General features: G+C 35.2%; 1 protein-coding gene across 1 annotated transcript in view; it reads left to right on the top strand.

Annotated features, from left to right (window-relative positions):
* The first annotated feature begins 6,447 nt into the window (after window positions 1–6,447).
* Window positions 6,448–14,502, top strand: part of LOC150100245 (uncharacterized) — a 136,179-nt gene continuing 128,124 nt past the window's right edge. Inside the window, exon 1 of the mRNA XM_090402761.1 lies at window positions 6,448–6,666. The gene's annotated coding sequence lies outside the window, so the exon portion shown is untranslated. The remainder of the gene's footprint in view (window positions 6,667–14,502) is intronic.

The raw sequence follows: 14,502 nt of genomic DNA, 5'->3' as shown, positions 1-14,502 counted from the left end.
AACAGCTATATATATTAAAAACTACCTAAGCCACAATGTTCTGACCAATCCCCCAAACCAAGAACCTAGAGATAACAGTCATTGAAGTTAATACCAACGATGCTGGCAATATCAAAATCTATGCTGTATATAATCCACCCAGCATTCCATTGCTGGTATCTGACTGGGACTCCATTCTCTTCTTCACAGACTCCATCATCATGGCTGGTGACTTTAATGCCAAACATACAGCCTGGCATAGCTCCACAATCAACGACAAAGGTCGAACTCTAAATCATTACTCAAAGCAACATTCTATTGTTGTAACTGGACCCACAGAGCCCACCCATCACAGCTCAACTGGAAGTTCAGATGTACTTGACATAGTCCTCCTCAAAAACATCAGATAGCAATATCAGCTGGAAACAATAAATGAACTTTCATCAGATCACAACCCTATTCTGCTTCAACTTGGTACACAAGAACAATTCTCCCCTCCCCACTCTTTCATATCTTGGGACAAACTCTCCAGAATCTTACCTGATCACATTGGCCCAGTCCCCTATTCACACTAAAGAGGAGATAGAAATGGCTGCAAACAACTTTACCAGTCAAATCAAAAATGCAATAAAGTTAATTACCCAAACTACAGTCTCTCACCCTAGTGGATGGATCCCCGAGGAAATTATGGATTTAATTAGACTGTAAAACAAAACCAGAAAGAGGTATCATAACACAAGAGCCCCTCAAGATAAAGCAAATTTGAATAAATTAAACAGACAAGTCCGTGAAACCCTCCAAAAATATCGAAACCAAGCTTAGATTCCCAAGAATGGGAATCTAAGCTAACGAAAATATACCCTGAAATAAACCCATATGGAAGTTTCTGAGAACCTTCCGCACCAAAAGACAACTTTTACCCCCAATTCAAACCTCGAAAGTAATAGTTCACACTGATAAAGAAAAGATAGAGGCTCTGGCCGACAGTTTGGAAACTCAATGCAACCCCTCATATGAAAATTTGAACATCAATCTCATCTACAAGATTCACCACCGAGTTAGGCAGGCCATAACACAACAAAAAGATGACCTAGAACTTCTCACACCTACTTCTCCAACAGAAGTTATAAACATTATAACCCACCTGAACAACAATAAGGCTCCAGGCTCAGATGGAATTACAAACAAAATAATTAAACTACTCCCCAGAAAAGCCATTGTACATCTAATCAACATAATTAATGCCATCCTCAGACTCCAGTATTTCCCTTTAACATGGAAAATAGCAGATGTCACACCAATCAAAAAGATGGGAAAAAACGCTCAACTCCCTGAAAGCTACAGACCTATCAGTCTTCTGTCTAACCTTGGAAAGATCGCAGAAAAAGTAGTCCTTACTAGGCTTCAATCACAAACGGACCAACTACATATAATCCCAAATGAGCAATTTGGATTCAGAAAAAACCACTCCACCTTTCAGCAGATCCACAGGCTGATCGAATACATCTCCGAAGGCTTCAACCGGAACCTTCATACAGCTGCAGTCTTTTTAGATGCTGCAAAGGCTTTTGATAAGGGGCATCAGGGTCTTCTCTACAAGCTCATAACATTCAATATGCCTACTAATCTAGTTAAAATAATTCACTCTTACCTCAGAGACGGATACATGCAAGTCAAAATAAATGAAACTGTATCAACCAGACGCAAGGTTTTGGCGGGAGTGCCGCAGGGCTCACTCTTGGCTCCCTTGCTGTTTTCTATCTATATTGCTGATATCCCTCAAAACCCAAGCTCAACAATCACTGCATTATATACTGATGACACTGCATTATTAGCAAGATCTCTCAGCCCCAAACTAGCTATTAAGAGACTCCAAAGCAGCATTCACATGCTGGAAAGATGGTTTATGGACTGGAGAATTCAAACCAATCCACAGAAGAGCTCAGCCATACTGTTCATGAGAAAAAGCCTCAAATCAAGGAAGATATACATTTAGTAGGTGTTAAAATCCCATGGCAGAATACAGTCAATATCTTGGAGTAATTCTGGATAAAAAACTACAATTCACCAACCATATAGAACACATAAGTTCAAAGACATCCAAAGCAATAGCGCAGCTCTACCCCATGATCAACAGAAAAAGTAAATTCGATACTCAGAACAAACTGCTCATATACAACATGGTAATACGCTTAGTCATAACTTACGCATCTCCTGCGTGGAGTCATACTTCGAAAATAAATATTCAAAAGCTGCAGAGAATACAAAATAAATGTCTGAGAATGAGTTTGGATGCTCCGTGGTTTATCAGAAACATTCAAATTCACAGAGACGTCAGCATTCCCTACATCACATCTCTCCTTGAAGACCTAGCTGAAAAGTTCTTCATTAAGACAATTAATCATCCAAACCCACTGATCAAGCAAGCTTCAGACTATAATGAAGCAGATTTCTGCAAATACAAGAGACTCAAATCAATTCTATGCTCAGCTGAACACAGTTAATCTCACTGTCCTTTCAGGGCGAGCTTAAAGCTCAATAATTCTCCACCCAAAGAACTTACATTTTCAGATGGAGGGGAATATGAAATGCATTTATGCTTCACTCATCAAAACAGTATCGTTCTGCGTTCTGCGATTGAGGACGTTGGGCGGTGATTGATTCATTCAATCCAATACCCTTGGAGGGTAATGGATGGCAATGCTGTAGCTAATGAAGTTCTAACTGAGGCTCGGCTATTGCTGTTACCCTCCTGCCATGATCAGAGCTTAAATAGCTCAATAACACTTTATCCCTACACTGTCCTCTACAAATAACGGGGAAGATGAAAATTATTCTTGCTTCGCCCCTTTAAGCCAGTCCTTATAAGGACTATAAGATTGAGGACTTTTGACGAGATCGGACGTTATTTTAGACTGTGCGTGATTGTTTATATAAGGTTTTTCGGGAATCTCACATTGCACTGGCGCTAACATAGTTCGAAACCTAGTGTCTCCCCCCTCTAAATTTCACTAAACGATGACAAGTGAGTACTTTTTTAAGCCTGTTCTTCCATAACAAAGCAGTTCTGACATGCCTATCAAGTTTCATACATGGCGTTACCTAACCGTTACATTCCCATTTTCAAAAACTATATCAATGAAGCATGGCATTGTGCATTTATGTGTTGATGAACATTGGAATGTTTCCATAATACTATTACTGCATCGTAGGTAATAAAGAATTGTTCAGAATGTTAATATAATATCCACATTCATTTTCTGGGCAAATAGTAACAAACTGTAATCGATACCAGAAGTTTCAACACATAATGTTAACACCACACCTAATTGCGATGATGTAGTCTGATGAATAATGTTCTTTGCAATACCAGAACACCTCCATAGAAAGTTCAGAGGTCTTTGGCCATCACGGGGAGGTTTTCTACCATGCAGATTGAACTAATGAATTGTTTGCCATCTAACTATCATATCGATTCTAATTTCAGTTCCGTAACAAATTATAGAGCTGGTAATTACCAATAAACTTCTTCAGTGACTCATTCTTGCAGCCATGAGGATATCGCAATATTTTCCCTTCTGTTGGAAAGACCTGGATTCGAAATCTATCTAAAACACGAGGAAACTTTATAAGAGCTTTTTCCCTGTAGACTTATTAATACATTTATTTAGTCACGCAACATCATATGCAAGAATAAAGAGCTTAGTTTTATATCTCCATTATAACTCGTAACTCCTTCTTATTACCACGAACAATAATAATAATATGTATATTTCGTGGTTACCAGCCTGAGTAACAGGTCAAGGAATAATAGACCTGACTTGGGACATATATTAATCAGCTGACGTTTGTCAGTCATTTTTTTGGTTAGCCTATTTTATACAACCTTTTGATAGTCAAATATAACTGGTAACCTTCTATTTCTTATGAGAGATTTATTAATTCGGAAGTGATAGTAACTAAACAAACACATCTCCTGGAAGATTAATTTTAAAAGGATCGTATTTGTTGTAATTTTGAACAGTGGATCCTCCAAATGGTTTCATGAAAATACCAGTTTTGTCGGAAAGTCGAGATTTTCATCTCCCAAAACGGATGAAACCGGCCAGAGAACACCCGCCGTTAACATAAATACACTAGCACTATAGCCTTAGTTATTAATATTACGTGATTCCATCAAGGAGTCTAAAGACTCATCGAGTGAGAGCAATCTACACCACGTAACCCAAGGTCTACAAGACTTAATTCTTCATCTTCATATTATGCCCCTGTCCATCATCTATTCACTACTGTTCACTGATGGTATTTTTATATATTAACTACGTGTTTTCTTTCTAGCCAATTTTTCTATGGGAAAACTGAAAACCCGAGTTAATGATAGGAAAAACCTGAATAAAACAAGAGCAACGTTTATGCTTAATATCCTTCCAATTAGTATGATATGAAGTAATAATTGACGTTAGTCGCAAAAAAAAAAAAAAAACAGCATCCGTAATGCAAGGGATGATTGACACTCGAACCAGGCAAAATAATTTTGAATTAGTAGAGGAAACTCAAAATGTGTGTTCCCACACACTTGAGTTTCTGGGATCGGCTAAAACCAGATTCTCAAAATAACTAATGCAAATCTTTTATGAAAAAATTGTTCCACTCCTATCCAAGAGCTGAGGTTTGTTAATGTGAGCAAGCAAAGGTGGATTGTGAAGCATGATTATTTATCTGATCTGATATAGTGATGATGCGTATTGGCATCTTGAAAATCCGAATCAAGTAGTATAGAGGGAAGAGAATTTACCAAGAATGCAGTCTAACATGGTGTGCTATTCAAGATTATTACATGTTTTTATTATTACGTGACGCCTCCAAGGAGTCAAAGGGAGGGCACTCTGCCACACACTCAATTCTCCAACTACATCTGACTACCATCTATAGCCCACCACCACTACCAACAACAACAGTGTTTTATCTGTAAATTGCATGTGTTCTCATGACCGATTTGCCTGTAGGCAGGATGAAAAACCTGAGTTTTGGGGAGAAGAACCCTGCTATTGTAAACCATGCTTTTCTGGAGAGATAGTTCAGTTTTATATAATTCCAAATGTTTGAGGTATTTATTTATCAGTGGCACGCACACGAGGAAGTTTACTGCAAACAAGGTGACTCTTCTGTATTTACCATGGTAATAAGTCTCAATCTTGTTGAATTTTCCCCAGACAGATTGTAGGCCAACTGATGAGTGTCCTCTATGTTGTCCTGATTTAGTTCTACTCGACTTTTACTTTTCTACCTAAAAGATTTTGGTGATTCTGTTATTTCCCAATGGCAAGAGCACTTAGAAACCAATAGTGGTTGATTTAAATACCTGCATTAGTTTACTATGTGGCACAAACTGTTGTTTCTGTATACACCAAATAAATAAATCATAACACCCTTTATTCCCAAAAGAGAGTAGGTGGAGCTTCTTTAGTAGTAACCTTTTGAAGAGCAATGGGCAGCCAGTCTTTATCCTTTAGCCTTTACTGATACTTAGCCTGAGATATTAATTACCAGCTTTTGGGAGAGAGTGAGGGAGGAGGAGTAAGCCAGAAAATTGTTACCATCTTGTGGCCATAAACCCTAACACTATGACTGTCCTTAAAAGTATGAATTCTAATATCGATGTATTGAGATGCAGGGTTGAAAACCCAAGTATATTGTTTTTCTTTCCTAAAAGAAAGAAAAGCAAGACATTAATGCTTATATAACTGTACAGGATCGATGGATAATCTTCTGATTCTTCAGCGAATGTGAGAGTGCCCATATGCTAACACTGTCAGAATATCAATTACCATACCGACTTGACTATGAATCCTTAGGTCCTCAGAAAAAGAAATGACCTAAGTAAATGGCATATGATGAGATATTCAATGTTTTGAGATAGCAAGCTTGACAAAAATGTTAGTGAAAAGCATCTTCAGCACTGCTATAGATAAAAAATAAATTACATTTAATACTTGTTTGAAACTAGTAATCGAAATTATTGTAGGTGTCTTCTTGCGATTAGTCTTCTGACTCCTTGGAGGTGTCAGGAATAATAATAATAATAATAATATTCTTCTTTAAAATAAAGTCTCTTTCAGAAAACTAACAAATGTAAATAACCACAACATTGAGAAATAACAGTAGTTCCACCATTGGACACTAGATGTCGATGTATTCATAATTCCAAACTGCATACAAAAATTACTGCAGCGTGAGTAGATTTTGCGAAAGGTAGTGTCAGGGAGGGTTTCCGAAAGCGTTTTATTTTTAAAATTTTCAATTTATCATCCAATTTTGTATCGAGAGCTTTGATCTCCAGTAATTATCAAATTTACGAGAATCATCCCAAAATATCTAGATGGCCAATAAGAATGCTCGTTATCCATTTAGCCACGCCCAGAATGTTACTGCTTTGTGTGTGTATGTCTTGCTGGCAAGGTAAATTGAGCAGTTGTAGGTTTGTATCAAGGAGGAGGATGGTGTTTTGATTATCGTGTGGGCAAACACTGGATATAATGTGGTTTTCAAAAGCCTTTCATCATATTAATAGGAATCAACCCCTTTCTAGGAAAGTACGAAAGTGGAAATGACGGGGTTGCCGCGAGAAGAGAAAAAAAAAGCAATGAGGTAACATGACAACTCTGAAAGAGGTGCTGATATAAAAAGGTGAGTGTCTGTCGAATAAAATGAGTAAACTGAACCAGCAATTAATATATGTATATTTAAATATTTTGGCATATGAAAAGGGAAACGAAATTTCCTTGAATTGGTCTGTTGTTTTTCATTTATCAGTATCTCTTTGGATTTCTAATTTATCGTGAAATTAATGAATGAATAAATTATGGCATTTGTTTTCAACGTTAGTCAGGTTATGAGCGGTCTTTATGAATCAAGAGCAACAGAGCGGTTTGTGTTGCTGACAATAACATGTTCACACGTCTTTTGAATCGGTTTCTTTTTTAAGTTTCCATTTTTTAAAAAAAGTTCGTAATTTTTTAAACATGATTTATCAACTAAGATGTCATATACTGGAAAACATTTCCATTTTGTAGGAAACAGAAGTGCAGAACAGTTTCAAATTCTCACTCCATGGAGATACCCGTAGTAATAATAATATTGCTGTGGAATTTAAGAAATGACGTACATTTTTGTTATAATGAACGCTGAGTTTCGACTTTGAAATCGACTAAAACATTGGTATCCGTTTAATATATAAAATATTATCTAAGCACGAGTAAATGCTTTCGGAACAGAAATTACGACTTTTCTTTTTCATGTAGACACAAAAATTTCTTCTCCCCCCCCCCTTTTCCATGTACACATGGAAAAGAAATTACGAATTCCCATGTACGCATAAATAAAAATAATTACACTCACAGCGGGAGGTCCCTGAAAATTTTAACGACAAAAATGTTTCTTTTCCGTATCCCAGGAGCTGCTCTCCGGATAATACGTTATAGTCAAGGCCGGATTTATTAAGCTAGACAAGCTATAGTTTAGGGCTTCGCATTACAAGGGCCTCCAACTCAGTATAGATAACTTTACTCGGATAAAATTTTCCCAATAGACGGAGTCTCTTAAGTTATTGCTTAGGGTCTCAACAACCTTAAATATGTCCCTAGTTATAGCTGCAGTTATCTTATTTTGCGTAATCGCCATGGTGTACACATCTAACATGATTAATCTTCACTATTACATTATTTCTTTAAATGTGCAAAGTAAGGAGTGACTGCAGTATATTTTCTCTTAACAAAATATGATTTTTTTAAAATTTGAATATTCATTACAATTTGTTTTGATGAATACTTTATGGTATGGTATTTTTTTAATATGGTTAGAAACTGCGATTTTACGTCACCCAACGTTTTAAATGTGGCACTTAAGATTTTTTATTAAGTTACACGGTATGATTTCTTGCATGAAATTAAATAAAAAAAACCAACTATGTAAAAATACCAACATGCATAGTGCCTGGCATTTATTTTAATACTGTATACAGCTTATACTTGAGATCGTTGATTAGTAGTTATACAGTACCATAGTTTCAACTAGTTTGTCATGGCCAGATAAGCTGTACCCTTTAACTTTCTGAAAGCATAGCTTCTCTGTCAGTATGTGTTTTTGTATATAACCAAAGTAACTTGTCCCCAAGTGAAAACTGAACTCACCTGTAATGGCAAATCTTGGGATATTATTATACAAACCTTCTGGAAGTCAAGATTACTCAACTCATTGTGGGAGGTGATAAGAACAGGGCTGCCAGTAGGAATTTTGCCACCCCATACTTAGCATATTTTGCTGCTCCTTTCCCCTTATTTTTCATATAGTTTATGCCAATTTTGTCCCCCCCCCAAAAAAAAAACTTGTCGCCATGGGCAAATACATGTCTTGCACCGTCAGTAGAGCTACCCTGAATAAGATGATCTAACAGAGATAATATCTGTCATACTCAAATTGATTCAGTGTCTGTGCACTTCAGAAGAACTAATGTAGGGATAACTTGTATATCTTCGTGGAACTTTTCAAGGATCTCTTTTGTGAATAAGTTTTTTTATGGTCCTGTTGAGGTAAGTGTTTTCTCCTCTAGTCATTTCTTTTAGGCATTTATTTGTCTTATGCTCTTAGGTTTTTGACTCTATCCTAATTTTTTGTAATCCAATTGCTTAAATCTTCTGTTACATTATCACCTTGAGCATCAATAAGAAATATTTTCAAATAATAACTTATCAGAGAAAAAAAAAAATCCTAGTACTGCTCATGGCTTCTGTTTGTATATTCAAGGCTTGTAATAGCATGTGGTAAGTTCTATGTTTTGCTTTCTATTACATCATTTTTATAAGAACACATTGTATTTGTTTTTTAAGATGCAAATCATCACTCAGTAATTTAACTTAAAGATTTCAAAGATTTCTCTTTCAAAGAAAAATTATGGACAGATATTTTATGTCCATAATTTTAATTAGCTTTCCAAAATGGTTGATACATCTAAAACCTACTATTCATTCTACTGAAATGCTGGTGACATATGTGATCTTGATGTTGCCTCTGGTTCTTAGCTATGCATATTTTGATCATTTATTTTAGGATGGTAGGTAGTTCATTTGGATCTGAGTAAAGTTGACCTATTAAGAACCAAGGCAGGCTTTTTTAATTGCATGTAATAAGACTCCTTTATTTTTATGAACTGCAGATTCATCCCCCCCCCCAGATCAGTTTTTGTTATTCACATGTGCTTCTGGATAATTAGGCATCCACTTAATAGCTGGTATTTGGATGGTTAGCAGTTAGTCTAATTGGATAAACATGCTTCTGGATCCTTTCTCTTTTCTCCTGCATTTTTTTTTTTTTTTTTGAGAATCTAATGCTGTTTTGCAAGGTCTAGAAATATATTTGTATATTTTAATTCATTTCTTCTTACTTTTCATGGACATATATAATTAACATATTTAACAATGCACTATTTTGAGAATTTGAAATGATTATCTGTTGCATGAAACTGTATTTTTAAAAATAGCATCAATTTTCTCTTTCCCTTTATGTTTCTCTGTTCAAGCTCTCATGTTCACTTCTTTAACTACATAAGCTGTGCATATATGAGAATAAGAATCTGTAGTGGTCTAAGAGATTAAGATATATATATTCCCCGTATGGGTTAAAATTTTTTTTTTTTTTTTTGTATAACAGCTTTGGAGGTTATTCATTGAATTTAAGTTATTGTTTTGTACGAGTTCACTAGCAAGTGTAAAAATTTATATGCTAATATTTTTATTTTGGTAGGAAAAAGATGGATAGTATTAATCAGTCTTGATTAAAAACTAATCACCGTAAATGTGTTTTGATTTTAGGTATTGTTTTCTGTATTTAATACCTGTTATTGGAATGCATTTTTCATTTATTTATATATATATATATATATATATATGAGTCTCTTTGATTTCAAGAGTGTTAATTTAATAACAATGATAATAGTGTTTAATTAAAATATTAAAATTTTATTTGACAGAACTGAAAATTATTTAGTATATAAGTTTAGTTTTGTTATTTGATTTTGATGACATAAATTTTTCATTATGACTAATTATTTCTTGTATTTCGATTCATGTCATCAGTATTAAAAGATGACGTATTGGATGCTTTTATAGTAAATGCATTCTTATTTTTGTTTGCTTTTATAATTATTTTTAAAAATTTCACTTAACACTTTTGAAGTTTTTGACTGAAATACTTTGGTAAGCATAGAGTATTTCACAATTTCATTTATTCTAGTGATGTACAAACACACACACACACATGCTCAAAAGTAAAACCTAAAAGGAGAGTTAACCCCTTTTAAGAAGACTGTAATATGTACTCCTTATCTGCATGCTTAAATATCAGTGTACAAAAATAAATTTGCATGAGTTTATCATTTTTTTATTGTAAATTTGTAACTTGCCTATGAAGTTTTTTTGGGAGGAGGGGGGTTACAAAATAAATTATAATATCAGGAAATTATATTCTTGTTTTAATCCTTTACTCAGTGTCTTCCTGACTAGGCTGCTGGCATTTAGATGCCAACTTCACATCAATTACCTTTTAGTATTTTGTAATGCACAGAACTTCCTTGTAGTGTATATTTCTATGCATTATGGGAAGGGTTACTACTCAGACTAGTTTTGATATTCGAGATCTCATCAGTGGGAGCTATCTCAGGAAGATAGTGAGGTTAAATCACTACAGAAGTCGTTTTCCAAATGCAAATAGTAAAATGATGTACCACCATATCAGAGATAGTTGGAGTAAGTTTTTTTCACTTGATTACAAAGTAAATTATATTACACAAGAAATTATGACTAAGCTCCTTGTCTATAGAGACTGTTAACTTTACATCAACTGCCTTAGTATTTGTAATGATCCCATAAGGCATAGTAGTGTACATGTCAGAATGTGTATGTTGGCATGATGGGATACTAAGGCGATTGATGTGAATTCAACAGCCTCTATATACAAATAGCTATCAGGTCAGTGTTACAAAGTAGAAGGCTTGAAATTCAGAAGGCAAGGATGTGATGTAGTGTGTATTCCCACAATTTAATCAGCCTGGTTGGCAAACAGTCAGCATATCTGCTCTTCAACTAACAGGCTCTGAATTTGAATCCTGCTCTGAGCATGGCTGTTTGTGATTGTCTCTAGGTGGGAGATGAATTTTATTGTTTGGTGTGAGACCACTGTCCTGCTTATTGGAGGCTTGAAGTGGCTTGAAAAAGTTCCATATTTAGTCTTTAGAGCAGGGTTTCTGAACCAGGTAAAAAAAAAATAAATGAAAAAGCCCCCCCCAAAAAATTAGTCTATATATATATATATATATATACATATATATATATATTTAAAAAAAAAAAATCCTTAATCAACCCATGGTAGGAATGTACTATAAGTTCATAAGTAAACATTTTGTGGGTGGGAGCCACAAAAAAAATGGTCACAATATTTTGAAGGGCAGTCCCTAAAATTTAGGAATGACATTATTAAATGGTAAGACAACAGAGTATGGCAATAAGGAGGAGGATATTAATATAGAAGTAAAGAGGCAATGGTTTCATTATATAAGACTTATCAGGCTCTATATGGATTATTGTACACAGATTTAGTTACTTGATTTTCAAGTGGATGAGGATGTTTTAAAGTAAGGTAATGTAAGCATTCTGGAATACTGGATATGAAAAATGTAAACAGTCTTGGGGATGTGATTGGAACATATAAGTTTGTGATGGATTTTTACAGATTGTTATGATTTTTTTATAGACTAGAATAGATTGGGTAAAAGTAGAGACCATCCCTGGAAGTTGCATCACGAGAGTGTATGTTTGTGCAGAAAAGTGAGGAGCAGATTTTTTGCATGGTGAGTGGAATACCTTTTCTGATATTGTAGCAACTATGAAAACAGTGAATAATTTGAAAACATGATTCAACATCTTATCACCATCAGATCTCTGTGGAGGTCTGATACCTATGATATTTGTTAGAGATGAAAAGGACATTGGCTAGGGTTGGCGAGATAAAGTACAAAATATTGATACCAATATTATGTAAATTTAGAACATATTTCTTCTGCTACATTTAAATGCTCTTTTTTTTCTCCCTTCCTCAGTATAACTTTTCTTTGAATACCTGTTACAATTTTATTTTTATTTATTATTCATTTTTATCATTTCTGTAATCATGTTGCTCGTGATCCTGTAGATTTAGCAGAAATGGGATGCTAGCTCTGAGCATCATCCATGGAAATATCTGTGGAAGACACAATGTGAAAACTGTATGAAATGGCAGCTGAAGAGTCTGTGTGAGAAAGGATCATCAATCAACCAAACTGCTCTCTTTTTAACTGAATCAAGAATTTTTAGAGGTCTTAGGTGTGTACCACTCTAAATGAGAGTGCAGTATTCCATGTTGGGCACATCTGAGGTTTATACAGCATGAGTAGACAGAAGAAAAGTAATGTCTTGTGCAAAAAGGATGCCAAGTTTTTTTTGGAAGCTGAAGATGATGTAGGATGTGATAGTAGGTTTGGAAAAAAGTAAGAAGCCAGTCTGAGAAGAGTGATCTGGTCTGGACTGTTGAGTTGAGCATTATGAAAGGTAAGTGGAGAATGTTTCTGCACGAAAACAGTCAAAAGTATTTTGGAAGCATTGAAGGTGACTAGGTTGTTTTCACCTCAATGAAAATTGGTGTGGAGATCAATATTTAGGACTCAAGATTTGTCATACAGGTGGAATGCTGTTATCAGGATTTAGGTCAGTAAGAATAGGTCATTTATATAAAAGAAAGAGGTCAAGTGAAATAATAGTCCTCCTGAGGAATATCTGCATTAACAGGAAACTTAAGAGAGAGAACACCTTCCACCATTACACAAGTAAATGACCTCAGAGAAAACTGGCAATCTTATTCCAAAAGGAGGACATAAGATGGCAATTTGTTGATAAGCCCTTGATGCTGATTTTGTTAATTATTCACAGGTAACATCACTGGATGCTGTATAGCCACTGCCTTTAATTTATAGGGTTTTTTTGGAGCAAAGCGTCCTCTTAGAAGAAGTGGTTGGATTGCAAATGGCCCTTTCCACACAGTTAGTTCCACACAATCACAAGCATCCATACCCATGGTGGGGATTTGAACCCATGGCCTTTTAGCTGGAGAAGAGGTATGCTGCCTGGTTAGCATCAAGCAGATATTTCCAAGGCATTTGATAGGGTATATCAAGTGCAACAGCACAGGTTTCTCTATCTTTTTCCATAGCACACCCAGATGCAAGTAATATATACCTCGAGATCTGCTGTGGATTTTGATTGAGAAATTCATATCAGTGGTCATTGATTAGTTGACAGTTTTTCAGGTAGTGATGAAGTTGACTGTTAATGAACTTCATTACTCTGGACAATAATGGGGTGAGAGCAGTAGTTAATAGTTTGATACTTCTTTTTTGGAATTGGTGTTGTATATAGGCTGGCTTCTATGCTAGAGTTGGTGGATGCCAGCTATGTAATGTAGTGTACAGATGATAAAGTGTACAGAACTAACAGATGTTAGTTCAGGAGTACATTCATTCATTTTAGAAATTATGGACTTTACAACCGTATCATGAATAACTATTTTAATTTCCGATGTTTTGACCTTTATATTAAGGTCATCATCTGGAGTATATACAGCAATCCCTCCAATAGTGCGCCTAATGCATTCTTTAAAACGGGTGCATTAATCGAAAATGCACTAATCGAATATAATAACCCATGGGAAAATGTCTAATTCGTTCCTCGGATTTCTTTTTTGACCCTTAATTTTTTTCTATAAAAGAATTAGGGTATGTCTCAGGGTCTAGTTAAAGGAAAACCATGAAGCTGAAAGACAATAAAACATATTCAGAACATAAATTTATTATTCTACTTCTTAACAAAGAATTGAAGTAACGTAGTTTGGTGGGCATTTTGTTTCTTTTTTTTCATACAACCGATGGTATGGTCCTATTGTCTCTTCTATTTTACTGCTTCTCTCTTCATCAGGGTCAGCCTCTAAGCATTGCTGCTTAAAAACTTCAACTGTATGAAAAATATTTTCGAATTGTTTCTGTGAAATCTCTTTTGGCTGACTATCAGTGGTTAAATTTTCTTCTTATTCTTCAGGATCTTCCTGCTGTCCATCTAAATTTAGCAGGTCGGAATCACTCAATTCTTCAGAATGAGATTTAATTAACTCTTGGATGTTATCGTTGAAGGGGAGAAAGAAATGAAGGACATGTGAATTGGTCGCCAATATGCGAAATCATGTGCTTCAATAGATAAAATTTCCCAACTGTGTTATACAAGCAAAATAGTTATCACTTTAAAAACTACAATGATCATAAAAGAGAAGTTAATTTTCCGACGTGTAATAATAAACAACTCATCCCAGAACACGGATTGATTACCCTGTTATCGGAATGGATTCTCCTTTTTGTGACATGCACAGAAGTGTCGAAGGATCTCGAATCTG

This window comes from Typopeltis vanoorti, chromosome 13, assembly GCF_054136105.1.
Source record: "Typopeltis vanoorti isolate ZY-2024b chromosome 13, IOZ_Tvanoo_1.0, whole genome shotgun sequence".
In the NCBI taxonomy this organism is placed as follows: Eukaryota; Metazoa; Arthropoda; class Arachnida; order Uropygi; family Thelyphonidae; genus Typopeltis; species Typopeltis vanoorti.
Note: the sequence above shows the minus strand (reverse complement) of the source record. Positions and strands in the feature narration are given on the sequence as shown.